We start from the raw sequence: 23,980 nt of genomic DNA, 5'->3' as shown, positions 1-23,980 counted from the left end.
ATGTTACGCACTTAATTAAACGGTAGGCGCGGGAAACCGACGCAGACAACGCTTTCCAAGTGTCCCATGTCACGCTCCGAAGAGCGCGGACGGCTCCACGCAGCAGAGTGGCGCAGTGGAAGCGTGCTGGGCCCATAACCCAGAGGCAGAGGTCCGTGGATCGAAACCACGCTCTGCTAAAATTATTCTTTTTCTTGGGTGCCTCGAGCTCGATCATTAAGCCTGGGGTGAGCTGGTTCAGCGTCAACAGCAACCCCTGTAAGTCGTGAAACGACGACGTCGTGTGAAGAATGCGAGAAACACTTCCTAAGACGCAGACTTTCTTACGATTTTGCAGTAACTACATTCCTTGATCGCAACGTTAATGTCCTTTCGGGCCACGCGTGCAACTTTCGCGATATAAAAATCGCACCTCCCCGGCGGGGAATCGAACCCCGGTCTCCCGCGTGACAGGCGGGGATACTAACCACTATACTACCGAGGAACACGCGATCGGTGACTATAATGCACGCACACTTATGTTTCTCAAGCAGGTGATACATTTCAGAGTCAGCTGCTACGAAATAAAAGTATGCCCCAGGTGAGGCTCGAACTCACAACCCCGGCATTGCTCACGGCTACTGCCTTATAAGTACCGTGCGCTAACCAATTGCGCCACTGGGGATACAGCAGAGAGCTTTCAGTTAGCGATACTCACTTTGCTGCCAACCTGTTGTGGCTGCACACCCGTCATAAGATCGTCACCTGCGGCCATACTGCGAATTTAGCACCTGTCTACGAATGCCTCATTCGATTCTTGCTTCATATGCTACACTTACAAGCATATCAACCGCTTGTCCTCGCCGAAAAAAATGCAGAAAAACGCGCGCCTTGCCTTCTGCTACCTGTCCAACAGCGAGGGCAGATGTGTGGCAAGCTCTAAGCCGTGCAGGCGCACCGTGGCCGAGCAGCTGGAGGAGAGGTGCCTTCCTTGGCAGCTCCCTGCAGAGTGCGCAAGACCAGAGTGGCCGCGCCGCCGTTGTCAGTGGACGACATGCAGTTGCCGAGCCACGGAGAACACGTTGCTTTGCGATGTGCACCCGCCTCGTGGTAGAAAACGCAAACAGTGGCCCTGTGGCGCAACGGATAACGCGTCTGACTACGGATCAGAAGATTCCAGGTTCGAATCCTGGCAGGGTCGGCATTTTGTTAGTTGCGGGCGCGTAGCTAGGCAGTGGATTCGAATGTCTCCACCTTCGTGGAGTGCAATGTTAATCCTGAGCATCTCGCAGCTGCATCTCGAGACGATTGCGGTAAATATCGCTTCGTGCAAGCGTCAGCGTAGCGTCAGTCGAGCAAAGTCGAGACAAGTCAAGCTGAGAGATGTTACGCACTTAATTAAACGGTAGGCGCGGGAAACCGACGCAGACAACGCTTTCCAAGTGTCCCATGTCACGCACCGAAGAGCGCGGACGGCTCCACGCAGCAGAGTGGCGCAGTGGAAGCGTGCTGGGCCCATAACCCAGAGGCAGAGGTCCGTGGATCGAAACCACGCTCTGCTAAAATTATTCTTTTTCTTGGGTGCCTCGAGCTCGATCATTAAGCCTGGGGTGAGCTGGTTCAGCGTCAACAGCAACCCCTGTAAGTCGTGAAACGACGACGTCGTGTGAAGAATGCGAGAAACACTTCCTAAGACGCAGACTTTCTTACGATTTTGCAGTAACTACATTCCTTGATCGCAACGTTAATGTCCTTTCGGGCCACGCGTGCAACTTTCGCGATATAAAAATCGCACCTCCCCGGCGGGGAATCGAACCCCGGTCTCCCGCGTGACAGGCGGGGATACTAACCACTATACTACCGAGGAACACGCGATCGGTGACTATAATGCACGCACACTTATGTTTCTCAAGCAGGTGATACATTTCAGAGTCAGCTGCTACGAAATAAAAGTATGCCCCAGGTGAGGCTCGAACTCACAACCCCGGCATTGCTCACGGCTACTGCCTTATAAGTACCGTGCGCTAACCAATTGCGCCACTGGGGATACAGCAGAGAGCTTTCAGTTAGCGATACTCACTTTGCTGCCAACCTGTTGTGGCTGCACACCCGTCATAAGATCGTCACCTGCGGCCATACTGCGAATTTAGCACCTGTCTACGAATGCCTCATTCGATTCTTGCTTCATATGCTACACTTACAAGCATATCAACCGCTTGTCCTCGCCGAAAAAAATGCAGAAAAACGCGCGCCTTGCCTTCTGCTACCTGTCCAACAGCGAGGGCAGATGTGTGGCAAGCTCTAAGCCGTGCAGGCGCACCGTGGCCGAGCAGCTGGAGGAGAGGTGCCTTCCTTGGCAGCTCCCTGCAGAGTGCGCAAGACCAGAGTGGCCGCGCCGCCGTTGTCAGTGGACGACATGCAGTTGCCGAGCCACGGAGAACACGTTGCTTTGCGATGTGCACCCGCCTCGTGGTAGAAAACGCAAACAGTGGCCCTGTGGCGCAACGGATAACGCGTCTGACTACGGATCAGAAGATTCCAGGTTCGAATCCTGGCAGGGTCGGCATTTTGTTAGTTGCGGGCGCGTAGCTAGGCAGTGGATTCGAATGTCTCCACCTTCGTGGAGTGCAATGTTAATCCTGAGCATCTCGCAGCTGCATCTCGAGACGATTGCGGTAAATATCGCTTCGTGCAAGCGTCAGCGTAGCGTCAGTCGAGCAAAGTCGAGACAAGTCAAGCTGAGAGATGTTACGCACTTAATTAAACGGTAGGCGCGGGAAACCGACGCAGACAACGCTTTCCAAGTGTCCCATGTCACGCTCCGAAGAGCGCGGACGGCTCCACGCAGCAGAGTGGCGCAGTGGAAGCGTGCTGGGCCCATAACCCAGAGGCAGAGGTCCGTGGATCGAAACCACGCTCTGCTAAAATTATTCTTTTTCTTGGGTGCCTCGAGCTCGATCATTAAGCCTGGGGTGAGCTGGTTCAGCGTCAACAGCAACCCCTGTAAGTCGTGAAACGACGACGTCGTGTGAAGAATGCGAGAAACACTTCCTAAGACGCAGACTTTCTTACGATTTTGCAGTAACTACATTCCTTGATCGCAACGTTAATGTCCTTTCGGGCCACGCGTGCAACTTTCGCGATATAAAAATCGCACCTCCCCGGCGGGGAATCGAACCCCGGTCTCCCGCGTGACAGGCGGGGATACTAACCACTATACTACCGAGGAACACGCGATCGGTGACTATAATGCACGCACACTTATGTTTCTCAAGCAGGTGATACATTTCAGAGTCAGCTGCTACGAAATAAAAGTATGCCCCAGGTGAGGCTCGAACTCACAACCCCGGCATTGCTCACGGCTACTGCCTTATAAGTACCGTGCGCTAACCAATTGCGCCACTGGGGATACAGCAGAGAGCTTTCAGTTAGCGATACTCACTTTGCTGCCAACCTGTTGTGGCTGCACACCCGTCATAAGATCGTCACCTGCGGCCATACTGCGAATTTAGCACCTGTCTACGAATGCCTCATTCGATTCTTGCTTCATATGCTACACTTACAAGCATATCAACCGCTTGTCCTCGCCGAAAAAAATGCAGAAAAACGCGCGCCTTGCCTTCTGCTACCTGTCCAACAGCGAGGGCAGATGTGTGGCAAGCTCTAAGCCGTGCAGGCGCACCGTGGCCGAGCAGCTGGAGGAGAGGTGCCTTCCTTGGCAGCTCCCTGCAGAGTGCGCAAGACCAGAGTGGCCGCGCCGCCGTTGTCAGTGGACGACATGCAGTTGCCGAGCCACGGAGAACACGTTGCTTTGCGATGTGCACCCGCCTCGTGGTAGAAAACGCAAACAGTGGCCCTGTGGCGCAACGGATAACGCGTCTGACTACGGATCAGAAGATTCCAGGTTCGAATCCTGGCAGGGTCGGCATTTTGTTAGTTGCGGGCGCGTAGCTAGGCAGTGGATTCGAATGTCTCCACCTTCGTGGAGTGCAATGTTAATCCTGAGCATCTCGCAGCTGCATCTCGAGACGATTGCGGTAAATATCGCTTCGTGCAAGCGTCAGCGTAGCGTCAGTCGAGCAAAGTCGAGACAAGTCAAGCTGAGAGATGTTACGCACTTAATTAAACGGTAGGCGCGGGAAACCGACGCAGACAACGCTTTCCAAGTGTCCCATGTCACGCACCGAAGAGCGCGGACGGCTCCACGCAGCAGAGTGGCGCAGTGGAAGCGTGCTGGGCCCATAACCCAGAGGCAGAGGTCCGTGGATCGAAACCACGCTCTGCTAAAATTATTCTTTTTCTTGGGTGCCTCGAGCTCGATCATTAAGCCTGGGGTGAGCTGGTTCAGCGTCAACAGCAACCCCTGTAAGTCGTGAAACGACGACGTCGTGTGAAGAATGCGAGAAACACTTCCTAAGACGCAGACTTTCTTACGATTTTGCAGTAACTACATTCCTTGATCGCAACGTTAATGTCCTTTCGGGCCACGCGTGCAACTTTCGCGATATAAAAATCGCACCTCCCCGGCGGGGAATCGAACCCCGGTCTCCCGCGTGACAGGCGGGGATACTAACCACTATACTACCGAGGAACACGCGATCGGTGACTATAATGCACGCACACTTATGTTTCTCAAGCAGGTGATACATTTCAGAGTCAGCTGCTACGAAATAAAAGTATGCCCCAGGTGAGGCTCGAACTCACAACCCCGGCATTGCTCACGGCTACTGCCTTATAAGTACCGTGCGCTAACCAATTGCGCCACTGGGGATACAGCAGAGAGCTTTCAGTTAGCGATACTCACTTTGCTGCCAACCTGTTGTGGCTGCACACCCGTCATAAGATCGTCACCTGCGGCCATACTGCGAATTTAGCACCTGTCTACGAATGCCTCATTCGATTCTTGCTTCATATGCTACACTTACAAGCATATCAACCGCTTGTCCTCGCCGAAAAAAATGCAGAAAAACGCGCGCCTTGCCTTCTGCTACCTGTCCAACAGCGAGGGCAGATGTGTGGCAAGCTCTAAGCCGTGCAGGCGCACCGTGGCCGAGCAGCTGGAGGAGAGGTGCCTTCCTTGGCAGCTCCCTGCAGAGTGCGCAAGACCAGAGTGGCCGCGCCGCCGTTGTCAGTGGACGACATGCAGTTGCCGAGCCACGGAGAACACGTTGCTTTGCGATGTGCACCCGCCTCGTGGTAGAAAACGCAAACAGTGGCCCTCTGGCGCAACGGATAACGCGTCTGACTACGGATCAGAAGATTCCAGGTTCGAATCCTGGCAGGGTCGGCATTTTGTTAGTTGCGGGCGCGTAGCTAGGCAGTGGATTCGAATGTCTCCACCTTCGTGGAGTGCAATGTTAATCCTGAGCATCTCGCAGCTGCATCTCGAGACGATTGCGGTAAATATCGCTTCGTGCAAGCGTCAGCGTAGCGTCAGTCGAGCAAAGTCGAGACAAGTCAAGCTGAGAGATGTTACGCACTTAATTAAACGGTAGGCGCGGGAAACCGACGCAGACAACGCTTTCCAAGTGTCCCATGTCACGCTCCGAAGAGCGCGGACGGCTCCACGCAGCAGAGTGGCGCAGTGGAAGCGTGCTGGGCCCATAACCCAGAGGCAGAGGTCCGTGGATCGAAACCACGCTCTGCTAAAATTATTCTTTTTCTTGGGTGCCTCGAGCTCGATCATTAAGCCTGGGGTGAGCTGGTTCAGCGTCAACAGCAACCCCTGTAAGTCGTGAAACGACGACGTCGTGTGAAGAATGCGAGAAACACTTCCTAAGACGCAGACTTTCTTACGATTTTGCAGTAACTACATTCCTTGATCGCAACGTTAATGTCCTTTCGGGCCACGCGTGCAACTTTCGCGATATAAAAATCGCACCTCCCCGGCGGGGAATCGAACCCCGGTCTCCCGCGTGACAGGCGGGGATACTAACCACTATACTACCGAGGAACACGCGATCGGTGACTATAATGCACGCACACTTATGTTTCTCAAGCAGGTGATACATTTCAGAGTCAGCTGCTACGAAATAAAAGTATGCCCCAGGTGAGGCTCGAACTCACAACCCCGGCATTGCTCACGGCTACTGCCTTATAAGTACCGTGCGCTAACCAATTGCGCCACTGGGGATACAGCAGAGAGCTTTCAGTTAGCGATACTCACTTTGCTGCCAACCTGTTGTGGCTGCACACCCGTCATAAGATCGTCACCTGCGGCCATACTGCGAATTTAGCACCTGTCTACGAATGCCTCATTCGATTCTTGCTTCATATGCTACACTTACAAGCATATCAACCGCTTGTCCTCGCCGAAAAAAATGCAGAAAAACGCGCGCCTTGCCTTCTGCTACCTGTCCAACAGCGAGGGCAGATGTGTGGCAAGCTCTAAGCCGTGCAGGCGCACCGTGGCCGAGCAGCTGGAGGAGAGGTGCCTTCCTTGGCAGCTCCCTGCAGAGTGCGCAAGACCAGAGTGGCCGCGCCGCCGTTGTCAGTGGACGACATGCAGTTGCCGAGCCACGGAGAACACGTTGCTTTGCGATGTGCACCCGCCTCGTGGTAGAAAACGCAAACAGTGGCCCTGTGGCGCAACGGATAACGCGTCTGACTACGGATCAGAAGATTCCAGGTTCGAATCCTGGCAGGGTCGGCATTTTGTTAGTTGCGGGCGCGTAGCTAGGCAGTGGATTCGAATGTCTCCACCTTCGTGGAGTGCAATGTTAATCCTGAGCATCTCGCAGCTGCATCTCGAGACGATTGCGGTAAATATCGCTTCGTGCAAGCGTCAGCGTAGCGTCAGTCGAGCAAAGTCGAGACAAGTCAAGCTGAGAGATGTTACGCACTTAATTAAACGGTAGGCGCGGGAAACCGACGCAGACAACGCTTTCCAAGTGTCCCATGTCACGCACCGAAGAGCGCGGACGGCTCCACGCAGCAGAGTGGCGCAGTGGAAGCGTGCTGGGCCCATAACCCAGAGGCAGAGGTCCGTGGATCGAAACCACGCTCTGCTAAAATTATTCTTTTTCTTGGGTGCCTCGAGCTCGATCATTAAGCCTGGGGTGAGCTGGTTCAGCGTCAACAGCAACCCCTGTAAGTCGTGAAACGACGACGTCGTGTGAAGAATGCGAGAAACACTTCCTAAGACGCAGACTTTCTTACGATTTTGCAGTAACTACATTCCTTGATCGCAACGTTAATGTCCTTTCGGGCCACGCGTGCAACTTTCGCGATATAAAAATCGCACCTCCCCGGCGGGGAATCGAACCCCGGTCTCCCGCGTGACAGGCGGGGATACTAACCACTATACTACCGAGGAACACGCGATCGGTGACTATAATGCACGCACACTTATGTTTCTCAAGCAGGTGATACATTTCAGAGTCAGCTGCTACGAAATAAAAGTATGCCCCAGGTGAGGCTCGAACTCACAACCCCGGCATTGCTCACGGCTACTGCCTTATAAGTACCGTGCGCTAACCAATTGCGCCACTGGGGATACAGCAGAGAGCTTTCAGTTAGCGATACTCACTTTGCTGCCAACCTGTTGTGGCTGCACACCCGTCATAAGATCGTCACCTGCGGCCATACTGCGAATTTAGCACCTGTCTACGAATGCCTCATTCGATTCTTGCTTCATATGCTACACTTACAAGCATATCAACCGCTTGTCCTCGCCGAAAAAAATGCAGAAAAACGCGCGCCTTGCCTTCTGCTACCTGTCCAACAGCGAGGGCAGATGTGTGGCAAGCTCTAAGCCGTGCAGGCGCACCGTGGCCGAGCAGCTGGAGGAGAGGTGCCTTCCTTGGCAGCTCCCTGCAGAGTGCGCAAGACCAGAGTGGCCGCGCCGCCGTTGTCAGTGGACGACATGCAGTTGCCGAGCCACGGAGAACACGTTGCTTTGCGATGTGCACCCGCCTCGTGGTAGAAAACGCAAACAGTGGCCCTGTGGCGCAACGGATAACGCGTCTGACTACGGATCAGAAGATTCCAGGTTCGAATCCTGGCAGGGTCGGCATTTTGTTAGTTGCGGGCGCGTAGCTAGGCAGTGGATTCGAATGTCTCCACCTTCGTGGAGTGCAATGTTAATCCTGAGCATCTCGCAGCTGCATCTCGAGACGATTGCGGTAAATATCGCTTCGTGCAAGCGTCAGCGTAGCGTCAGTCGAGCAAAGTCGAGACAAGTCAAGCTGAGAGATGTTACGCACTTAATTAAACGGTAGGCGCGGGAAACCGACGCAGACAACGCTTTCCAAGTGTCCCATGTCACGCTCCGAAGAGCGCGGACGGCTCCACGCAGCAGAGTGGCGCAGTGGAAGCGTGCTGGGCCCATAACCCAGAGGCAGAGGTCCGTGGATCGAAACCACGCTCTGCTAAAATTATTCTTTTTCTTGGGTGCCTCGAGCTCGATCATTAAGCCTGGGGTGAGCTGGTTCAGCGTCAACAGCAACCCCTGTAAGTCGTGAAACGACGACGTCGTGTGAAGAATGCGAGAAACACTTCCTAAGACGCAGACTTTCTTACGATTTTGCAGTAACTACATTCCTTGATCGCAACGTTAATGTCCTTTCGGGCCACGCGTGCAACTTTCGCGATATAAAAATCGCACCTCCCCGGCGGGGAATCGAACCCCGGTCTCCCGCGTGACAGGCGGGGATACTAACCACTATACTACCGAGGAACACGCGATCGGTGACTATAATGCACGCACACTTATGTTTCTCAAGCAGGTGATACATTTCAGAGTCAGCTGCTACGAAATAAAAGTATGCCCCAGGTGAGGCTCGAACTCACAACCCCGGCATTGCTCACGGCTACTGCCTTATAAGTACCGTGCGCTAACCAATTGCGCCACTGGGGATACAGCAGAGAGCTTTCAGTTAGCGATACTCACTTTGCTGCCAACCTGTTGTGGCTGCACACCCGTCATAAGATCGTCACCTGCGGCCATACTGCGAATTTAGCACCTGTCTACGAATGCCTCATTCGATTCTTGCTTCATATGCTACACTTACAAGCATATCAACCGCTTGTCCTCGCCGAAAAAAATGCAGAAAAACGCGCGCCTTGCCTTCTGCTACCTGTCCAACAGCGAGGGCAGATGTGTGGCAAGCTCTAAGCCGTGCAGGCGCACCGTGGCCGAGCAGCTGGAGGAGAGGTGCCTTCCTTGGCAGCTCCCTGCAGAGTGCGCAAGACCAGAGTGGCCGCGCCGCCGTTGTCAGTGGACGACATGCAGTTGCCGAGCCACGGAGAACACGTTGCTTTGCGATGTGCACCCGCCTCGTGGTAGAAAACGCAAACAGTGGCCCTGTGGCGCAACGGATAACGCGTCTGACTACGGATCAGAAGATTCCAGGTTCGAATCCTGGCAGGGTCGGCATTTTGTTAGTTGCGGGCGCGTAGCTAGGCAGTGGATTCGAATGTCTCCACCTTCGTGGAGTGCAATGTTAATCCTGAGCATCTCGCAGCTGCATCTCGAGACGATTGCGGTAAATATCGCTTCGTGCAAGCGTCAGCGTAGCGTCAGTCGAGCAAAGTCGACACAAGTCAAGCTGAGAGATGTTACGCACTTAATTAAACGGTAGGCGCGGGAAACCGACGCAGACAACGCTTTCCAAGTGTCCCATGTCACGCTCCGAAGAGCGCGGACGGCTCCACGCAGCAGAGTGGCGCAGTGGAAGCGTGCTGGGCCCATAACCCAGAGGCAGAGGTCCGTGGATCGAAACCACGCTCTGCTAAAATTATTCTTTTTCTTGGGTGCCTCGAGCTCGATCATTAAGCCTGGGGTGAGCTGGTTCAGCGTCAACAGCAACCCCTGTAAGTCGTGAAACGACGACGTCGTGTGAAGAATGCGAGAAACACTTCCTAAGACGCAGACTTTCTTACGATTTTGCAGTAACTACATTCCTTGATCGCAACGTTAATGTCCTTTCGGGCCACGCGTGCAACTTTCGCGATATAAAAATCGCACCTCCCCGGCGGGGAATCGAACCCCGGTCTCCCGCGTGACAGGCGGGGATACTAACCACTATACTACCGAGGAACACGCGATCGGTGACTATAATGCACGCACACTTATGTTTCTCAAGCAGGTGATACATTTCAGAGTCAGCTGCTACGAAATAAAAGTATGCCCCAGGTGAGGCTCGAACTCACAACCCCGGCATTGCTCACGGCTACTGCCTTATAAGTACCGTGCGCTAACCAATTGCGCCACTGGGGATACAGCAGAGAGCTTTCAGTTAGCGATACTCACTTTGCTGCCAACCTGTTGTGGCTGCACACCCGTCATAAGATCGTCACCTGCGGCCATACTGCGAATTTAGCACCTGTCTACGAATGCCTCATTCGATTCTTGCTTCATATGCTACACTTACAAGCATATCAACCGCTTGTCCTCGCCGAAAAAAATGCAGAAAAACGCGCGCCTTGCCTTCTGCTACCTGTCCAACAGCGAGGGCAGATGTGTGGCAAGCTCTAAGCCGTGCAGGCGCACCGTGGCCGAGCAGCTGGAGGAGAGGTGCCTTCCTTGGCAGCTCCCTGCAGAGTGCGCAAGACCAGAGTGGCCGCGCCGCCGTTCTCAGTGGACGACATGCAGTTGCCGAGCCACGGAGAACACGTTGCTTTGCGATGTGCACCCGCCTCGTGGTAGAAAACGCAAACAGTGGCCCTGTGGCGCAACGGATAACGCGTCTGACTACGGATCAGAAGATTCCAGGTTCGAATCCTGGCAGGGTCGGCATTTTGTTAGTTGCGGGCGCGTAGCTAGGCAGTGGATTCGAATGTCTCCACCTTCGTGGAGTGCAATGTTAATCCTGAGCATCTCGCAGCTGCATCTCGAGACGATTGCGGTAAATATCGCTTCGTGCAAGCGTCAGCGTAGCGTCAGTCGAGCAAAGTCGACACAAGTCAAGCTGAGAGATGTTACGCACTTAATTAAACGGTAGGCGCGGGAAACCGACGCAGACAACGCTTTCCAAGTGTCCCATGTCACGCTCCGAAGAGCGCGGACGGCTCCACGCAGCAGAGTGGCGCAGTGGAAGCGTGCTGGGCCCATAACCCAGAGGCAGAGGTCCGTGGATCGAAACCACGCTCTGCTAAAATTATTCTTTTTCTTGGGTGCCTCGAGCTCGATCATTAAGCCTGGGGTGAGCTGGTTCAGCGTCAACAGCAACCCCTGTAAGTCGTGAAACGACGACGTCGTGTGAAGAATGCGAGAAACACTTCCTAAGACGCAGACTTTCTTACGATTTTGCAGTAACTACATTCCTTGATCGCAACGTTAATGTCCTTTCGGGCCACGCGTGCAACTTTCGCGATATAAAAATCGCACCTCCCCGGCGGGGAATCGAACCCCGGTCTCCCGCGTGACAGGCGGGGATACTAACCACTATACTACCGAGGAACACGCGATCGGTGACTATAATGCACGCACACTTATGTTTCTCAAGCAGGTGATACATTTCAGAGTCAGCTGCTACGAAATAAAAGTATGCCCCAGGTGAGGCTCGAACTCACAACCCCGGCATTGCTCACGGCTACTGCCTTATAAGTACCGTGCGCTAACCAATTGCGCCACTGGGGATACAGCAGAGAGCTTTCAGTTAGCGATACTCACTTTGCTGCCAACCTGTTGTGGCTGCACACCCGTCATAAGATCGTCACCTGCGGCCATACTGCGAATTTAGCACCTGTCTACGAATGCCTCATTCGATTCTTGCTTCATATGCTACACTTACAAGCATATCAACCGCTTGTCCTCGCCGAAAAAAATGCAGAAAAACGCGCGCCTTGCCTTCTGCTACCTGTCCAACAGCGAGGGCAGATGTGTGGCAAGCTCTAAGCCGTGCAGGCGCACCGTGGCCGAGCAGCTGGAGGAGAGGTGCCTTCCTTGGCAGCTCCCTGCAGAGTGCGCAAGACCAGAGTGGCCGCGCCGCCGTTGTCAGTGGACGACATGCAGTTGCCGAGCCACGGAGAACACGTTGCTTTGCGATGTGCACCCGCCTCGTGGTAGAAAACGCAAACAGTGGCCCTCTGGCGCAACGGATAACGCGTCTGACTACGGATCAGAAGATTCCAGGTTCGAATCCTGGCAGGGTCGGCATTTTGTTAGTTGCGGGCGCGTAGCTAGGCAGTGGATTCGAATGTCTCCACCTTCGTGGAGTGCAATGTTAATCCTGAGCATCTCGCAGCTGCATCTCGAGACGATTGCGGTAAATATCGCTTCGTGCAAGCGTCAGCGTAGCGTCAGTCGAGCAAAGTCGAGACAAGTCAAGCTGAGAGATGTTACGCACTTAATTAAACGGTAGGCGCGGGAAACCGACGCAGACAACGCTTTCCAAGTGTCCCATGTCACGCACCGAAGAGCGCGGACGGCTCCACGCAGCAGAGTGGCGCAGTGGAAGCGTGCTGGGCCCATAACCCAGAGGCAGAGGTCCGTGGATCGAAACCACGCTCTGCTAAAATTATTCTTTTTCTTGGGTGCCTCGAGCTCGATCATTAAGCCTGGGGTGAGCTGGTTCAGCGTCAACAGCAACCCCTGTAAGTCGTGAAACGACGACGTCGTGTGAAGAATGCGAGAAACACTTCCTAAGACGCAGACTTTCTTACGATTTTGCAGTAACTACATTCCTTGATCGCAACGTTAATGTCCTTTCGGGCCACGCGTGCAACTTTCGCGATATAAAAATCGCACCTCCCCGGCGGGGAATCGAACCCCGGTCTCCCGCGTGACAGGCGGGGATACTAACCACTATACTACCGAGGAACACGCGATCGGTGACTATAATGCACGCACACTTATGTTTCTCAAGCAGGTGATACATTTCAGAGTCAGCTGCTACGAAATAAAAGTATGCCCCAGGTGAGGCTCGAACTCACAACCCCGGCATTGCTCACGGCTACTGCCTTATAAGTACCGTGCGCTAACCAATTGCGCCACTGGGGATACAGCAGAGAGCTTTCAGTTAGCGATACTCACTTTGCTGCCAACCTGTTGTGGCTGCACACCCGTCATAAGATCGTCACCTGCGGCCATACTGCGAATTTAGCACCTGTCTACGAATGCCTCATTCGATTCTTGCTTCATATGCTACACTTACAAGCATATCAACCGCTTGTCCTCGCCGAAAAAAATGCAGAAAAACGCGCGCCTTGCCTTCTGCTACCTGTCCAACAGCGAGGGCAGATGTGTGGCAAGCTCTAAGCCGTGCAGGCGCACCGTGGCCGAGCAGCTGGAGGAGAGGTGCCTTCCTTGGCAGCTCCCTGCAGAGTGCGCAAGACCAGAGTGGCCGCGCCGCCGTTGTCAGTGGACGACATGCAGTTGCCGAGCCACGGAGAACACGTTGCTTTGCGATGTGCACCCGCCTCGTGGTAGAAAACGCAAACAGTGGCCCTGTGGCGCAACGGATAACGCGTCTGACTACGGATCAGAAGATTCCAGGTTCGAATCCTGGCAGGGTCGGCATTTTGTTAGTTGCGGGCGCGTAGCTAGGCAGTGGATTCGAATGTCTCCACCTTCGTGGAGTGCAATGTTAATCCTGAGCATCTCGCAGCTGCATCTCGAGACGATTGCGGTAAATATCGCTTCGTGCAAGCGTCAGCGTAGCGTCAGTCGAGCAAAGTCGAGACAAGTCAAGCTGAGAGATGTTACGCACTTAATTAAACGGTAGGCGTGGGAAACCGACGCAGACAACGCTTTCCAAGTGTCCCATGTCACGCACCGAAGAGCGCGGACGGCTCCACGCAGCAGAGTGGCGCAGTGGAAGCGTGCTGGGCCCATAACCCAGAGGCAGAGGTCCGTGGATCGAAACCACGCTCTGCTAAAATTATTCTTTTTCTTGGGTGCCTCGAGCTCGATCATTAAGCCTGGGGTGAGCTGGTTCAGCGTCAACAGCAACCCCTGTAAGTCGTGAAACGACGACGTCGTGTGAAGAATGCGAGAAACACTTCCTAAGACGCAGACTTTCTTACGATTTTGCAGTAACTACATTCCTTGATCGCAACGTTAATGTCCTTTCGGGCCACGCGTGCAACTTTCGCGATATAAAAATCGCACCTCCCCGGCGGGGAATCGAACCCCGGTCTCCCGCGTGACAGGCGGGGATACTAACCACTATACTACCGAGGAACACGCGATCGGTGACTATAATGCACGCACACTTATGTTTCTCAAGCAGGTGATACATTTCAGAGTCAGCTGCTACGAAATAAAAGTATGCCCCAGGTGAGGCTCGAACTCACAACCCCGGCATTGCTCACGGCTACTGCCTTATAAGTACCGTGCGCTAACCAATTGCGCCACTGGGGATACAGCAGAGAGCTTTCAGTTAGCGATACTCACTTTGCTGCCAACCTGTTGTGGCTGCACACCCGTCATAAGATCGTCACCTGCGGCCATACTGCGAATTTAGCACCTGTCTACGAATGCCTCATTCGATTCTTGCTTCATATGCTACACTTACAAGCATATCAACCGCTTGTCCTCGCCGAAAAAAATGCAGAAAAACGCGCGCCTTGCCTTCTGCTACCTGTCCAACAGCGAGGGCAGATGTGTGGCAAGCTCTAAGCCGTGCAGGCGCACCGTGGCCGAGCAGCTGGAGGAGAGGTGCCTTCCTTGGCAGCTCCCTGCAGAGTGCGCAAGACCAGAGTGGCCGCGCCGCCGTTGTCAGTGGACGACATGCAGTTGCCGAGCCACGGAGAACACGTTGCTTTGCGATGTGCACCCGCCTCGTGGTAGAAAACGCAAACAGTGGCCCTGTGGCGCAACGGATAACGCGTCTGACTACGGATCAGAAGATTCCAGGTTCGAATCCTGGCAGGGTCGGCATTTTGTTAGTTGCGGGCGCGTAGCTAGGCAGTGGATTCGAATGTCTCCACCTTCGTGGAGTGCAATGTTAATCCTGAGCATCTCGCAGCTGCATCTCGAGACGATTGCGGTAAATATCGCTTCGTGCAAGCGTCAGCGTAGCGTCAGTCGAGCAAAGTCGAGACAAGTCAAGCTGAGAGATGTTACGCACTTAATTAAACGGTAGGCGCGGGAAACCGACGCAGACAACGCTTTCCAAGTGTCCCATGTCACGCTCCGAAGAGCGCGGACGGCTCCACGCAGCAGAGTGGCGCAGTGGAAGCGTGCTGGGCCCATAACCCAGAGGCAGAGGTCCGTGGATCGAAACCACGCTCTGCTAAAATTATTCTTTTTCTTGGGTGCCTCGAGCTCGATCATTAAGCCTGGGGTGAGCTGGTTCAGCGTCAACAGCAACCCCTGTAAGTCGTGAAACGACGACGTCGTGTGAAGAATGCGAGAAACACTTCCTAAGACGCAGACTTTCTTACGATTTTGCAGTAACTACATTCCTTGATCGCAACGTTAATGTCCTTTCGGGCCACGCGTGCAACTTTCGCGATATAAAAATCGCACCTCCCCGGCGGGGAATCGAACCCCGGTCTCCCGCGTGACAGGCGGGGATACTAACCACTATACTACCGAGGAACACGCGATCGGTGACTATAATGCACGCACACTTATGTTTCTCAAGCAGGTGATACATTTCAGAGTCAGCTGCTACGAAATAAAAGTATGCCCCAGGTGAGGCTCGAACTCACAACCCCGGCATTGCTCACGGCTACTGCCTTATAAGTACCGTGCGCTAACCAATTGCGCCACTGGGGATACAGCAGAGAGCTTTCAGTTAGCGATACTCACTTTGCTGCCAACCTGTTGTGGCTGCACACCCGTCATAAGATCGTCACCTGCGGCCATACTGCGAATTTAGCACCTGTCTACGAATGCCTCATTCGATTCTTGCTTCATATGCTACACTTACAAGCATATCAACCGCTTGTCCTCGCCGAAAAAAATGCAGAAAAACGCGCGCCTTGCCTTCTGCTACCTGTCCAACAGCGAGGGCAGATGTGTGGCAAGCTCTAAGCCGTGCAGGCGCACCGTGGCCGAGCAGCTGGAGGAGAGGTGCCTTCCTTGGCAGCTCCCTGCAGAGTGCGCAAGACCAGAGTGGCCGCGCCGCCGTTGTCAGTGGACGACATGCAGTTGCCGAGCCACGGAGAACACGTTGCTTTGCGATGTGCACCCGCCTCGTGGTAGAAAACGCAAACAGTGGCCCTGTGGCGCAACGGATAACGCGTCTGACTACGGATCAGAAGATTCCAGGTTCGAATCCTGGCAGGGTCGGCATTTTGTTAGTTGCGGGCGCGTAGCTAGGCAGTGGATTCGAATGTCTCCACCTTCGTGGAGTGCAATGTTAATCCTGAGCATCTCGCAGCTGCATCTCGAGACGATTGCGGTAAATATCGCTTCGTGCAAGCGTCAGCGTAGCGTCAGTCGAGCAAAGTCGACACAAGTCAAGCTGAGAGATGTTACGCACTTAATTAAACGGTAGGCGCGGGAAACCGACGCAGACAACGCTTTCCAAGTGTCCCATGTCACGCTCCGAAGAGCGCGGACGGCTCCACGCAGCAGAGTGGCGCAGTGGAAGCGTGCTGGGCCCATAACCCAGAGGCAGAGGTCCGTGGATCGAAACCACGCTCTGCTAAAATTATTCTTTTTCTTGGGTGCCTCGAGCTCGATCATTAAGCCTGGGGTGAGCTGGTTCAGCGTCAACAGCAACCCCTGTAAGTCGTGAAACGACGACGTCGTGTGAAGAATGCGAGAAACACTTCCTAAGACGCAGACTTTCTTACGATTTTGCAGTAACTACATTCCTTGATCGCAACGTTAATGTCCTTTCGGGCCACGCGTGCAACTTTCGCGATATAAAAATCGCACCTCCCCGGCGGGGAATCGAACCCCGGTCTCCCGCGTGACAGGCGGGGATACTAACCACTATACTACCGAGGAACACGCGATCGGTGACTATAATGCACGCACACTTATGTTTCTCAAGCAGGTGATACATTTCAGAGTCAGCTGCTACGAAATAAAAGTATGCCCCAGGTGAGGCTCGAACTCACAACCCCGGCATTGCTCACGGCTACTGCCTTATAAGTACCGTGCGCTAACCAATTGCGCCACTGGGGATACAGCAGAGAGCTTTCAGTTAGCGATACTCACTTTGCTGCCAACCTGTTGTGGCTGCACACCCGTCATAAGATCGTCACCTGCGGCCATACTGCGAATTTAGCACCTGTCTACGAATGCCTCATTCGATTCTTGCTTCATATGCTACACTTACAAGCATATCAACCGCTTGTCCTCGCCGAAAAAAATGCAGAAAAACGCGCGCCTTGCCTTCTGCTACCTGTCCAACAGCGAGGGCAGATGTGTGGCAAGCTCTAAGCCGTGCAGGCGCACCGTGGCCGAGCAGCTGGAGGAGAGGTGCCTTCCTTGGCAGCTCCCTGCAGAGTGCGCAAGACCAGAGTGGCCGCGCCGCCGTTGTCAGTGGACGACATGCAGTTGCCGAGCCACGGAGAACACGTTGCTTTGCGATGTGCACCCGCCTCGTGGTAGAAAACGCAAACAGTGGCCCTGTGGCGCAACGGATAACGCGTCTGACTACGGATCAGAAGATTCCAGGTTCGAATCCTGGCAGGGTCGGCATTTTGTTAGTTGCGGGCGCGTAGCTAGGCAGTGGATTCGAATGTCTCCACCTTCGTGGAGTGCAATGTTAATCCTGAGCATCTCGCAGCTGCATCTCGAGACGATTGCGGTAAATATCGCTTCGTGCAAGCGTCAGCGTAGCGTCAGTCGAGCAAAGTCGACACAAGTCAAGCTGAGAGATGTTACGCACTTAATTAAACGGTAGGCGCGGGAAACCGACGCAGACAACGCTTTCCAAGTGTCCCATGTCACGCTCCGAAGAGCGCGGACGGCTCCACGCAGCAGAGTGGCGCAGTGGAAGCGTGCTGGGCCCATAACCCAGAGGCAGAGGTCCGTGGATCGAAACCACGCTCTGCTAAAATTATTCTTTTTCTTGGGTGCCTCGAGCTCGATCATTAAGCCTGGGGTGAGCTGGTTCAGCGTCAACAGCAACCCCTGTAAGTCGTGAAACGACGACGTCGTGTGAAGAATGCGAGAAACACTTCCTAAGACGCAGACTTTCTTACGATTTTGCAGTAACTACATTCCTTGATCGCAACGTTAATGTCCTTTCGGGCCACGCGTGCAACTTTCGCGATATAAAAATCGCACCTCCCCGGCGGGGAATCGAACCCCGGTCTCCCGCGTGACAGGCGGGGATACTAACCACTATACTACCGAGGAACACGCGATCGGTGACTATAATGCACGCACACTTATGTTTCTCAAGCAGGTGATACATTTCAGAGTCAGCTGCTACGAAATAAAAGTATGCCCCAGGTGAGGCTCGAACTCACAACCCCGGCATTGCTCACGGCTACTGCCTTATAAGTACCGTGCGCTAACCAATTGCGCCACTGGGGCTACAGCAGAGAGCTTTCAGTTAGCGATACTCACTTTGCTGCCAACCTGTTGTGGCTGCACACCCGTCATAAGATCGTCACCTGCGGCCATACTGCGAATTTAGCACCTGTCTACGAATGCCTCATTCGATTCTTGCTTCATATGCTACACTTACAAGCATATCAACCGCTTGTCCTCGCCGAAAAAAATGCAGAAAAACGCGCGCCTTGCCTTCTGCTACCTGTCCAACAGCGAGGGCAGATGTGTGGCAAGCTCTAAGCCGTGCAGGCGCACCGTGGCCGAGCAGCTGGAGGAGAGGTGCCTTCCTTGGCAGCTCCCTGCAGAGTGCGCAAGACCAGAGTGGCCGCGCCGCCGTTGTCAGTGGACGACATGCAGTTGCCGAGCCACGGAGAACACGTTGCTTTGCCATGTGCACCCGCCTCGTGGTAGAAAACGCAAACAGTGGCCCTGTGGCGCAACGGATAACGCGTCTGACTACGGATCAGAAGATTCCAGGTTCGAATCCTGGCAGGGTCGGCATTTTGTTAGTTGCGGGCGCGTAGCTAGGCAGTGGATTCGAATGTCTCCACCTTCGTGGAGTGCAATGTTAATCCTGAGCATCTCGCAGCTGCATCTCGAGACGATTGCGGTAAATATCGCTTCGTGCAAGCGTCAGTCGAGCAAAGTCGAGGAGCGCGGACGGCTCCACGCAGCAGAGTGGCGCAGTGGAAGCGTGCTGGGCCCATAACCCAGAGGCAGAGGTCCGTGGATCGAAACCACGCTCTGCTAAAATTATTCTTTTTCTTGGGTGCCTCGAGCTCGATCATTAAGCCTGGGGTGAGCTGGTTCAGCGTCAACAGCAACCCCTGTAAGTCGTGAAACGACGACGTCGTGTGAAGAATGCGAGAAACACTTCCTAAGACGCAGACTTTCTTACGATTTTGCAGTAACTACATTCCTTGATCGCAACGTTAATGTCCTTTCGGGCCACGCGTGCAACTTTCGCGATATAAAAATCGCACCTCCCCGGCGGGGAATCGAACCCCGGTCTCCCGCGTGACAGGCGGGGATACTAACCACTATACTACCGAGGAACACGCGATCGGTGACTATAATGCACGCACACTTATGTTTCTCAAGCAGGTGATACATCTCAACTCTCGCGTCCCGATGCTTTCAGAGTCAGCTGCTACGAAATAAAAGTATGCCCCAGGTGAGGCTCGATGTCACAACCCCGGCATTGCTCACGGCTACCGTGCGCTAACCAATTGCGCCACTGGGGCTACAGCTCTCTGCTCTCAGTTAATGGTAGTCACTGTAATGCGAAAGTATTTGTGTAGGTTCTGGCACTAATCAATACATTCTTCAAATATTTAGAAGCTGTGAGGCACTACCTTGTGATAATAAAAGATTACGTGACATCAAATGATGTGGTTGATGAAAGAGTTGGATAACACTACAGTCTGTACTGTAGAAGTCAAGAAATGTCATCAGAGCCAAAATGTGTGTACTTTCAAGGAAAAGGTAAGCTCCTCCAGCAACAAGTTAATAAGTAGTAGCAATATAGTAAGAAAAATGAAACCATAAAAACAAATCAAGGAAATGAATAAAATAATAATGAAATTTCTTTAAAGATTCTTAACAAAGTGACCAAAGACAGCATCAAACCTGCAGAAAACTTTGCTTCACCTGAGCTGTTGGATACCGTAACACAATGTTGATGTGGCATCTGATGTCAAGTGAGCATTGACAAGAGAGAGAATAGAACAGTAAAAATTTAATTTTTTTTAGAAAGTTGTTTCTGTTGACTGATTTGAAGTGTAACATGAGGTCTAGGTTAGTCTGGTGATTGACAGTTTGGCTGTGAGTCGATGACGTATCTGACACTTCGCTTAATTGAAACATTTTTCTGTCTTACAAATGATAACTTAGATTTGAACTCCTCTTGAACAGACAGCTTATACATTTCAAAGAAAAGCCTCCCAAAACGGGTTTGATAAAATTCCCCTTCATTTTAGATATTCAAAAGCAGTTTTTAGTATTGTAAGCTCTCTTAAAAATAAACTTTCAAGTAGTTACATTGAAATCAGAGATACTTTCCCAGAAGAACAAACACAGTGTCAAGTTATTTCACAGAAAAGCAGACAAAAAAAGAATAAGAGTTACAAGTGTGTCAATTGAACTATTCATTTATTCAGCCAGGGATCATCCAATAATGGCGTAGGATTGGTCATTATAAAACAACGAAAATAATTAGTTCAGTACACAAATGCATAGAATATATGAGGATATTTTTACGAGGACAGATAAGGTAGCTAGCTAAGGCATAACAGAAGGAACAATCTACACCTAATACATACTCCGTAAGCCACCACATGATGCATATCAGATGGTACCCAGTACCACTAATAGTCATTTGCCTTTCTGTTCCAGTCGCAAACAGAGCACGAGAAAAATTAATGTCTACATGCCTCCTTTATTAGCCCTAATTTCTCATATCTCATCTTCGTAATCCTTACACGATATGTATTTGGAGGCAGTAGAATAGTTTTGCAAACAGTTTCTTTTGTGACGGCTCCCAAACCCAAGGTCCTCGGCGGTACTTTTGGGGCAGGCACCACAAATTGTGTAAAGCGTGGGTAGTGGCCAGGATGTAGCTGTCTGTTGGCCGAAAAATAATTAATGAGAAGAATTTCGCCAGCTAGAATGAAGAGATAACTTATCTTTATTTCTGACGAAACGTGCACCAGCAATACAAGTCCAAGAAATATCCAAGAGTAATCCATGTACTGAGCCTAGTCGAATACAATAGCAAATATCACACAGCAATGGCTCCGCTATAAACTCCACGAAAGGCTAGCAATAGACATTTGACAATAGACTCTCCGTCGCGGGGCCAGCGCTCCTCCTTATATGCAAAAGGCAGAGGGCGCTGCGGACCCGAGCTCAGCCATGGCGCGTCCTCTTCCGTCAGCAGTAACGCCCTGAGACGCCGACGGCCGCGACAGGAACTGTGGCCAGCGATGTCATGGTCAGGGCGCTCGTGCGCGAGTTGGTTGGTTGGTTGGGTCCGTGGATACAACGGTTTCAAATACGGCTCTCTAAATTTTCTCAGTAATGTTCCTCATAAAGAATATCACCATCCCTCCAAGGATTGCCACTTGAGTTTCTGAAGCATCTCTGTAACACTAATGTACTGTTCGAACCTACTATTAACAATCACCTCTGGATTGCTTCGATGTCTTCTTTTAATCCAAGCCGGCCGCGGTGGCCCTTGCGGTTCTAGGCGCTTCAGTCCGGAACCGCGGGACTGCTACGGTCGCAGTTTCGAATCCTGCCTGGGGCATGGATATGTGTGATGTCCTTATGTTAGTTAGGTTTAAGTAGTTCTAAGTTCTAGGGGACTGATGACCTAAGATGTTAAGTCCCATAGTGCTCAGAGGCATTTTTTTTTTTAATCCAACCCAGTACGGATCGCAAGTACTCGAGCAATACTCAAGAACAGGTCGCACTTGTGTCCCATATGCAACCTCCTTTACAAATGAACCACATTTTCTCAAAGCTTTATCAACAAACTATATAGTCGACCATTTGCCTTCCCTACTACATATTCTCACATGCTTGTTCCAGTTCATATCACTTTGCAACGTTATGCCCAGATATTTAAACGACAGTACTGCGTCAAGCGGGGTACTATTAATGAAGTTTCTGAACAATATTGGTTTGTTAAGCAGGGCACTATTAATGCTGTATCTGAGCATTATTGGTTTGTTTTCCAACTCATCCACATTAACTTATATTTTTCTACACCAACTAGAAATTTTGTCTAACAAGGGGAAGGCGTCAGAGACGGCCAACCGATTCGGCTCAGATTTGGCAGGTCGCTTGTGTACAACCTAAAACGAAGGAATCTAAGATATTTTGGATCAACACCCCCACGTTTTTGAGAAAATCACCCCTAAAGGTTATGACGAGCGATCGACTCAAAATTGGCGTGATCGATAGATAATTGTAAATAGAGCATTTTTCATTATCAGATATGGGGTCCGAAAACGCAAATTTTTCCAGAAATCGAGGTAAGAAACTTTTACAACTGCCACTTCTGTACCCATATAGTTAACGCCTATTGCCGACGGCGCTGATGGCGCAGCGGCCAAGGTAAGTGGCTGGTAAAGGGAAAACCCAGGTTCGAATCTGGAAGAAACCTAGCGGATGTTATTCATTTGTATTTTTCCATATCTCAATTGATAGGGATAGGAAGGTTAATAAGGTAAGTAAATCAATAAGGAATGATAATAATGAGGTAGGCAAACTAATTTCCCGAACGCCATGAGTTAGTAAACTATTAAACTTTGAAGGCTTGTCACATGAAAACAACTCCGAATAAAAGTGCTGCGACTTCCTCACGAGGGATCACAGATAGCCAACCGTGCGACGCTTGTTTACAGCGAGGCACGGGAGAGAATGCACGCGGGGACAGTTATGTTGTCCCGGTTGCCTCTTCGTCATATCATAGGGAAGGAACAGTGTAGCCGTCGAAAGATCGTATTCATTAGATGCTATTGGTGCCGTGAGTATATTTCTTTCGAATGTTTATATGACAAGTACCATCCATCTAGTTGTTCGAAGAAATGTGAGGACACGTAACAGTGACTGGAAGAGCCATTATAAAGTGACGTGGTGCAACATTTTATTTGTTTACCATCCCAAGAGGTTTGATAAATTTATTTGCCTACTTTATTATCATTCCTTGTTGATTTACTTACCTTATTAACCCTCCTATCCCTATCAATTGAGATATGGAAAAATACAAACCAGAAGAATAACATCCACTACGTTTCCTCGAGATTCGCAGCCATTTACCTTGGCCGTGGCGCTGTCGGCGAAAAGCGTTGACTATTTGGGTACAGAAGCGGCAGTTGTAAAAGTTTCTTACCTTGATTACTGGAAAAGTATGCGGTATCGGACCCCATACCTGGTGATGAAAAATGCTCTATTTAAAATTATCTATCGATCCCGCCAACTTTGGATCGATCGCTCGTCATAACCTTTAGGGGTGATTTTCTCAAACACGCGGGGGTGTTGACCCAAAATATCTTAGATTTCTTCGTTTTTGGTTGTACACAAGCAACCTGCCAAATCTGAGCCGAATCGGTTGGCCGTGTCTGAGGTCTTCCCCTTGTAAGCCATCTTTTTCCCTCCTACAGTAACTCAACTTCAACAACTTCCTGTACACCAAGCACCAGTAAACAACCGCAGATTGCTGTCCTTCCTGCCCGCCATATAATTTATGTATATAGCAAATAACAACATTTCCCTGGGGCCCTCCCGACAATACCTTTGTTTCTGATGAACACTCGCCAGTGAGGACAACATACTGGGTTCTATAACACATGAAGCCTTCGAGGCACTTAACAATGGAGCACTGTATCAAATGCTTTACAGAAATCTAGAAACATGGGATATGCCTACTGCCCTTCATCCATAGTTTACACTATATCATGTGAGAATAGGGCAAGCCGAGTTTCGTACAAGCAATGCTTTCTAAAACTATGCTGATTCATGGACATAAGCTTCTCAGTCTCAAGAAAATTTAGTATACTCAAACTGAGAATATGTTCACGGATTCTG

General features: G+C 51.7%; 43 non-coding genes across 43 annotated transcripts; 14 read left to right on the top strand and 29 right to left on the bottom strand.

Annotated features, from left to right (window-relative positions):
• Positions 1-412: 412 nt before the first annotated feature.
• Positions 413-484, bottom strand: Trnad-guc (transfer RNA aspartic acid (anticodon GUC)). The gene has a single exon. It is a non-coding gene; the product is annotated as a tRNA-Asp (tRNA).
• An 88-nt stretch (positions 485-572) lies between these two features.
• Positions 573-664, bottom strand: Trnai-uau (transfer RNA isoleucine (anticodon UAU)). Its single transcript is given in 2 exon segments — positions 573-608; positions 627-664. It is a non-coding gene; the product is annotated as a tRNA-Ile (tRNA).
• Positions 665-1,107: 443 nt separating this feature from the next.
• Positions 1,108-1,180, top strand: Trnar-acg (transfer RNA arginine (anticodon ACG)). The gene has a single exon. It is a non-coding gene; the product is annotated as a tRNA-Arg (tRNA).
• A 594-nt stretch (positions 1,181-1,774) lies between these two features.
• Trnad-guc (transfer RNA aspartic acid (anticodon GUC)) lies at positions 1,775-1,846 on the bottom strand. Its single transcript has one exon. It is a non-coding gene; the product is annotated as a tRNA-Asp (tRNA).
• An 88-nt stretch (positions 1,847-1,934) lies between these two features.
• Positions 1,935-2,026, bottom strand: Trnai-uau (transfer RNA isoleucine (anticodon UAU)). Its single transcript is given in 2 exon segments — positions 1,935-1,970; positions 1,989-2,026. It is a non-coding gene; the product is annotated as a tRNA-Ile (tRNA).
• Positions 2,027-2,469: 443 nt separating this feature from the next.
• On the top strand, positions 2,470-2,542 carry Trnar-acg (transfer RNA arginine (anticodon ACG)). The gene has a single exon. It is a non-coding gene; the product is annotated as a tRNA-Arg (tRNA).
• A 594-nt stretch (positions 2,543-3,136) lies between these two features.
• On the bottom strand, positions 3,137-3,208 carry Trnad-guc (transfer RNA aspartic acid (anticodon GUC)). The gene has a single exon. It is a non-coding gene; the product is annotated as a tRNA-Asp (tRNA).
• An 88-nt stretch (positions 3,209-3,296) lies between these two features.
• On the bottom strand, positions 3,297-3,388 carry Trnai-uau (transfer RNA isoleucine (anticodon UAU)). Its single transcript is given in 2 exon segments — positions 3,297-3,332; positions 3,351-3,388. It is a non-coding gene; the product is annotated as a tRNA-Ile (tRNA).
• Positions 3,389-3,831: 443 nt separating this feature from the next.
• On the top strand, positions 3,832-3,904 carry Trnar-acg (transfer RNA arginine (anticodon ACG)). Its single transcript has one exon. It is a non-coding gene; the product is annotated as a tRNA-Arg (tRNA).
• A 594-nt stretch (positions 3,905-4,498) lies between these two features.
• On the bottom strand, positions 4,499-4,570 carry Trnad-guc (transfer RNA aspartic acid (anticodon GUC)). Its single transcript has one exon. It is a non-coding gene; the product is annotated as a tRNA-Asp (tRNA).
• An 88-nt stretch (positions 4,571-4,658) lies between these two features.
• Positions 4,659-4,750, bottom strand: Trnai-uau (transfer RNA isoleucine (anticodon UAU)). Its single transcript is given in 2 exon segments — positions 4,659-4,694; positions 4,713-4,750. It is a non-coding gene; the product is annotated as a tRNA-Ile (tRNA).
• A 443-nt stretch (positions 4,751-5,193) lies between these two features.
• On the top strand, positions 5,194-5,266 carry Trnar-acg (transfer RNA arginine (anticodon ACG)). The gene has a single exon. It is a non-coding gene; the product is annotated as a tRNA-Arg (tRNA).
• A 594-nt stretch (positions 5,267-5,860) lies between these two features.
• Positions 5,861-5,932, bottom strand: Trnad-guc (transfer RNA aspartic acid (anticodon GUC)). Its single transcript has one exon. It is a non-coding gene; the product is annotated as a tRNA-Asp (tRNA).
• Positions 5,933-6,020: 88 nt separating this feature from the next.
• Trnai-uau (transfer RNA isoleucine (anticodon UAU)) lies at positions 6,021-6,112 on the bottom strand. Its single transcript is given in 2 exon segments — positions 6,021-6,056; positions 6,075-6,112. It is a non-coding gene; the product is annotated as a tRNA-Ile (tRNA).
• A 443-nt stretch (positions 6,113-6,555) lies between these two features.
• Positions 6,556-6,628, top strand: Trnar-acg (transfer RNA arginine (anticodon ACG)). The gene has a single exon. It is a non-coding gene; the product is annotated as a tRNA-Arg (tRNA).
• A 594-nt stretch (positions 6,629-7,222) lies between these two features.
• Positions 7,223-7,294, bottom strand: Trnad-guc (transfer RNA aspartic acid (anticodon GUC)). The gene has a single exon. It is a non-coding gene; the product is annotated as a tRNA-Asp (tRNA).
• An 88-nt stretch (positions 7,295-7,382) lies between these two features.
• Positions 7,383-7,474, bottom strand: Trnai-uau (transfer RNA isoleucine (anticodon UAU)). Its single transcript is given in 2 exon segments — positions 7,383-7,418; positions 7,437-7,474. It is a non-coding gene; the product is annotated as a tRNA-Ile (tRNA).
• A 443-nt stretch (positions 7,475-7,917) lies between these two features.
• On the top strand, positions 7,918-7,990 carry Trnar-acg (transfer RNA arginine (anticodon ACG)). The gene has a single exon. It is a non-coding gene; the product is annotated as a tRNA-Arg (tRNA).
• A 594-nt stretch (positions 7,991-8,584) lies between these two features.
• Positions 8,585-8,656, bottom strand: Trnad-guc (transfer RNA aspartic acid (anticodon GUC)). Its single transcript has one exon. It is a non-coding gene; the product is annotated as a tRNA-Asp (tRNA).
• An 88-nt stretch (positions 8,657-8,744) lies between these two features.
• Trnai-uau (transfer RNA isoleucine (anticodon UAU)) lies at positions 8,745-8,836 on the bottom strand. Its single transcript is given in 2 exon segments — positions 8,745-8,780; positions 8,799-8,836. It is a non-coding gene; the product is annotated as a tRNA-Ile (tRNA).
• A 443-nt stretch (positions 8,837-9,279) lies between these two features.
• On the top strand, positions 9,280-9,352 carry Trnar-acg (transfer RNA arginine (anticodon ACG)). The gene has a single exon. It is a non-coding gene; the product is annotated as a tRNA-Arg (tRNA).
• A 594-nt stretch (positions 9,353-9,946) lies between these two features.
• Positions 9,947-10,018, bottom strand: Trnad-guc (transfer RNA aspartic acid (anticodon GUC)). Its single transcript has one exon. It is a non-coding gene; the product is annotated as a tRNA-Asp (tRNA).
• An 88-nt stretch (positions 10,019-10,106) lies between these two features.
• Positions 10,107-10,198, bottom strand: Trnai-uau (transfer RNA isoleucine (anticodon UAU)). The gene is given in 2 exon segments: positions 10,107-10,142; positions 10,161-10,198. It is a non-coding gene; the product is annotated as a tRNA-Ile (tRNA).
• A 443-nt stretch (positions 10,199-10,641) lies between these two features.
• On the top strand, positions 10,642-10,714 carry Trnar-acg (transfer RNA arginine (anticodon ACG)). The gene has a single exon. It is a non-coding gene; the product is annotated as a tRNA-Arg (tRNA).
• Positions 10,715-11,308: 594 nt separating this feature from the next.
• On the bottom strand, positions 11,309-11,380 carry Trnad-guc (transfer RNA aspartic acid (anticodon GUC)). The gene has a single exon. It is a non-coding gene; the product is annotated as a tRNA-Asp (tRNA).
• An 88-nt stretch (positions 11,381-11,468) lies between these two features.
• Trnai-uau (transfer RNA isoleucine (anticodon UAU)) lies at positions 11,469-11,560 on the bottom strand. The gene is given in 2 exon segments: positions 11,469-11,504; positions 11,523-11,560. It is a non-coding gene; the product is annotated as a tRNA-Ile (tRNA).
• A 443-nt stretch (positions 11,561-12,003) lies between these two features.
• On the top strand, positions 12,004-12,076 carry Trnar-acg (transfer RNA arginine (anticodon ACG)). Its single transcript has one exon. It is a non-coding gene; the product is annotated as a tRNA-Arg (tRNA).
• A 594-nt stretch (positions 12,077-12,670) lies between these two features.
• Trnad-guc (transfer RNA aspartic acid (anticodon GUC)) lies at positions 12,671-12,742 on the bottom strand. The gene has a single exon. It is a non-coding gene; the product is annotated as a tRNA-Asp (tRNA).
• Positions 12,743-12,830: 88 nt separating this feature from the next.
• Trnai-uau (transfer RNA isoleucine (anticodon UAU)) lies at positions 12,831-12,922 on the bottom strand. Its single transcript is given in 2 exon segments — positions 12,831-12,866; positions 12,885-12,922. It is a non-coding gene; the product is annotated as a tRNA-Ile (tRNA).
• A 443-nt stretch (positions 12,923-13,365) lies between these two features.
• Trnar-acg (transfer RNA arginine (anticodon ACG)) lies at positions 13,366-13,438 on the top strand. The gene has a single exon. It is a non-coding gene; the product is annotated as a tRNA-Arg (tRNA).
• A 594-nt stretch (positions 13,439-14,032) lies between these two features.
• On the bottom strand, positions 14,033-14,104 carry Trnad-guc (transfer RNA aspartic acid (anticodon GUC)). The gene has a single exon. It is a non-coding gene; the product is annotated as a tRNA-Asp (tRNA).
• An 88-nt stretch (positions 14,105-14,192) lies between these two features.
• On the bottom strand, positions 14,193-14,284 carry Trnai-uau (transfer RNA isoleucine (anticodon UAU)). Its single transcript is given in 2 exon segments — positions 14,193-14,228; positions 14,247-14,284. It is a non-coding gene; the product is annotated as a tRNA-Ile (tRNA).
• Positions 14,285-14,727: 443 nt separating this feature from the next.
• Positions 14,728-14,800, top strand: Trnar-acg (transfer RNA arginine (anticodon ACG)). The gene has a single exon. It is a non-coding gene; the product is annotated as a tRNA-Arg (tRNA).
• A 594-nt stretch (positions 14,801-15,394) lies between these two features.
• Trnad-guc (transfer RNA aspartic acid (anticodon GUC)) lies at positions 15,395-15,466 on the bottom strand. The gene has a single exon. It is a non-coding gene; the product is annotated as a tRNA-Asp (tRNA).
• Positions 15,467-15,554: 88 nt separating this feature from the next.
• Trnai-uau (transfer RNA isoleucine (anticodon UAU)) lies at positions 15,555-15,646 on the bottom strand. Its single transcript is given in 2 exon segments — positions 15,555-15,590; positions 15,609-15,646. It is a non-coding gene; the product is annotated as a tRNA-Ile (tRNA).
• Positions 15,647-16,089: 443 nt separating this feature from the next.
• Positions 16,090-16,162, top strand: Trnar-acg (transfer RNA arginine (anticodon ACG)). The gene has a single exon. It is a non-coding gene; the product is annotated as a tRNA-Arg (tRNA).
• Positions 16,163-16,756: 594 nt separating this feature from the next.
• Positions 16,757-16,828, bottom strand: Trnad-guc (transfer RNA aspartic acid (anticodon GUC)). Its single transcript has one exon. It is a non-coding gene; the product is annotated as a tRNA-Asp (tRNA).
• An 88-nt stretch (positions 16,829-16,916) lies between these two features.
• Trnai-uau (transfer RNA isoleucine (anticodon UAU)) lies at positions 16,917-17,008 on the bottom strand. The gene is given in 2 exon segments: positions 16,917-16,952; positions 16,971-17,008. It is a non-coding gene; the product is annotated as a tRNA-Ile (tRNA).
• Positions 17,009-17,451: 443 nt separating this feature from the next.
• On the top strand, positions 17,452-17,524 carry Trnar-acg (transfer RNA arginine (anticodon ACG)). Its single transcript has one exon. It is a non-coding gene; the product is annotated as a tRNA-Arg (tRNA).
• Positions 17,525-18,118: 594 nt separating this feature from the next.
• Trnad-guc (transfer RNA aspartic acid (anticodon GUC)) lies at positions 18,119-18,190 on the bottom strand. The gene has a single exon. It is a non-coding gene; the product is annotated as a tRNA-Asp (tRNA).
• Positions 18,191-18,278: 88 nt separating this feature from the next.
• Trnai-uau (transfer RNA isoleucine (anticodon UAU)) lies at positions 18,279-18,370 on the bottom strand. Its single transcript is given in 2 exon segments — positions 18,279-18,314; positions 18,333-18,370. It is a non-coding gene; the product is annotated as a tRNA-Ile (tRNA).
• Positions 18,371-18,813: 443 nt separating this feature from the next.
• Positions 18,814-18,886, top strand: Trnar-acg (transfer RNA arginine (anticodon ACG)). The gene has a single exon. It is a non-coding gene; the product is annotated as a tRNA-Arg (tRNA).
• Positions 18,887-19,371: 485 nt separating this feature from the next.
• Positions 19,372-19,443, bottom strand: Trnad-guc (transfer RNA aspartic acid (anticodon GUC)). Its single transcript has one exon. It is a non-coding gene; the product is annotated as a tRNA-Asp (tRNA).
• Between the last annotated feature and the right edge of the window lie 4,537 nt (positions 19,444-23,980).

Source organism: Schistocerca nitens, chromosome 9 (genome assembly GCF_023898315.1).
Source record: "Schistocerca nitens isolate TAMUIC-IGC-003100 chromosome 9, iqSchNite1.1, whole genome shotgun sequence".
Classification (NCBI taxonomy): Eukaryota; Metazoa; Arthropoda; class Insecta; order Orthoptera; family Acrididae; genus Schistocerca; species Schistocerca nitens.
Note: the sequence above shows the minus strand (reverse complement) of the source record. Positions and strands in the feature narration are given on the sequence as shown.